This window comes from Cyanistes caeruleus, chromosome 3, assembly GCF_971803275.1.
Source record: "Cyanistes caeruleus chromosome 3, bCyaCae1.hap1.1, whole genome shotgun sequence".
In the NCBI taxonomy this organism is placed as follows: domain Eukaryota; kingdom Metazoa; phylum Chordata; class Aves; order Passeriformes; family Paridae; genus Cyanistes; species Cyanistes caeruleus.
In genome coordinates this window covers 87544693-87547079 of record NC_141703.1, presented here as the reverse complement: position 1 = coordinate 87547079, position 2387 = coordinate 87544693, and positions in this window count along the sequence as shown.

The following is a 2387-nucleotide window of genomic DNA, read 5'->3' as shown; positions in this document are numbered from 1 at the left end:
TGAAAGTTACACCTGAGCTCTTTAGCAAAAGAAGACAACAGTACCTGGGCTGCGTTTCAGCAAATGCATCACCAGTAACTGGAAAGAGGCAATTATTCCTCTTTATTTAAGCATTGGTCAGACATCTGAAGTGCTGTGTCCAATTTTGGGGTCTCTAGTACAAAGAAGGATATAAACTTAACGGAGCAAGTCCAGTGAGAGGCCCTGTGATTCTGAAGGGAGTAGAGAATCTGACATACAGGGAGAGGCTGAGAGAGCTGGAGGCTGTTCAGCCTCAAGAGGAGAATGTTTGGGTGGCTTTTCTCATTGTGTATAAATACCTGATGGGAGTAAAAAAGGAGCCAGACACTCCTCAGTAGTATCCAGTGAAAGAAGCAGCTAATGCAATTACCAAAATGCAGTAAATTCCATTTGAAGGTGAGAAAAAAATGTATAGTGAGAGTTGTTAATGCTGTAAGACATTATCCAGGTCCCATCCTTTAAGATATTAAAAAGGAACCTGCTCTGGTTGACCCTGCTCTGAGCAGGGAGGTCCCCTCCAACTTCAAGTGTTAGTAGCTGCTGAATCAGCTGGCCTGGTAGAGAAGAGGCTGTTCAGTTCCATGTCCTCAGGGTACAGCCAGTAGCAAGCCCGAGCATGCATTCCCAATAGGCACTCATGCACAGAAAATCCCCAAGTCTATAATGTGTGCACGTATATAAACGCACACACACTGTACATGACTGGCCGGAGGCAGAGAGCACAGCAGACATGCAAGCACAGCACAAACAGCCTAATCCTCTTCCCAGCTCTGGCTGATCAGGATGAACCTGTTAGAGGGAAACACATACATGGATGCGATGGATCCCTCTAGTGCCCAAGAGCAGCCATCCTGCCTGCAGCTGGCTCCATGCCCTGGAGCCTGAGCTGCTCTCCTCAGTTGCTGGCACCAGGATATGCAAATCCCCAAGGCCTGCAGCTCTGCTGCAGCGGTGGGCATGCAGACATGCACACAGACACCCTGGAGCCCTCCAGGAGTTAGCCTTAGACATTGGCTCTACCCAGCAGCTGGCTCCAGGATTTCCTGTGTATGAGGACACTGATGCAAACTCAACTCTTGCAGCTGGTCTCCAGACCCAAGAGCTCCTGGGAGCTTGAGAAGCTGATTCACAGGTCTTCACAGGATTTAGCCAGACCCACAGCCATGCCATGCCCTGGCTCTCAAATCTCTTACCTTACTCACCAGCTCCTCTGACTTGATTTTGCTGGTGGTAACACAAGGACATACACACTCAACACAATATGCATGCACTCAGGTCTGTCCAGTTACTGGCATTTAGATCCATTTGCACAGAACAGATTCCATGCACAGGGAACACAAAAAAAAGAAAAGCTATTATGAAGACAGGACAGACCGCACTGATGACACAGGGCATGGCCAGACAAGTGCACTGTGTACGTGCAGCCACCTCCTGTGCCCTTTTCCTGTCAGTTTTTCCCATGATGCTTCCTATCCTTGATCACTCGTTTCCTGCCTTTGATTTCCCCCCTGCACATACCATACCCCCTCAGAGGGGAAATCTCCCTTTAACCCACAAGGTCAGTCCCTTCCCCATGGACTCCACTGGATAGGTCCTACCCAGACACCAAGGCTATGGTCCTCTGATAGCTCTGGGAGGAGCAGAATTAGTGCTCCTCTACCCATTGTTCTTCTCTGCACTCCCTTGGTGTTCGTAGGCACAAGCTTTTAAATATCATGGTCTAGGAACAACCTCTCAAAACAATGCCTAAAAACTAGCAAAAACTACAGTAAGAAAAATAAATGTACGATTTGTTTATTCTCCTCATTCTATAGAAAACCTCAAGACATTTACTGGATCAATTTGCAAGGAGTCATTAAAGATTTTCCCCAAACTGGCAAGAGATCAAGAGTAGGTTTCATGTTTCTGAAGCGTAGATACCTTGGTGCTTACCACAAAGAGGAGTTTCACCTGCAGTGCCCATCACAGTACCATGCTTAGAACCATAAACATCAAGCACAAACACTTTCTGAGAAGCAATAGTTAGGAGCAAAGCAAAGTGTGCACTTTTATTATAATCCACTTTCATCTCACTGGAATATCCACCTCCGAGTGATCCGTGAAGCAAACTACAGTATTGCTGCACTGAACTGCTGTCTTCTACTGCTTTAAGAGGGAGCTACTCTTTAGGCACAGAAAAACACAAGTCTGGAAAGAAGACCAAGTAGTAAAGAGAGAAAGGCCATGTTCAGGCTCCTGGATATCTGGAGGTTGGGTGGAATAGCCTTACACACATTTGGCAATGGATAGAAAAGCTATACAATGGCAGTTCCACTGCCAAAGACAGCAGTTCTCATGGGTGGCTGAACAAATAGAGCAGACACAGG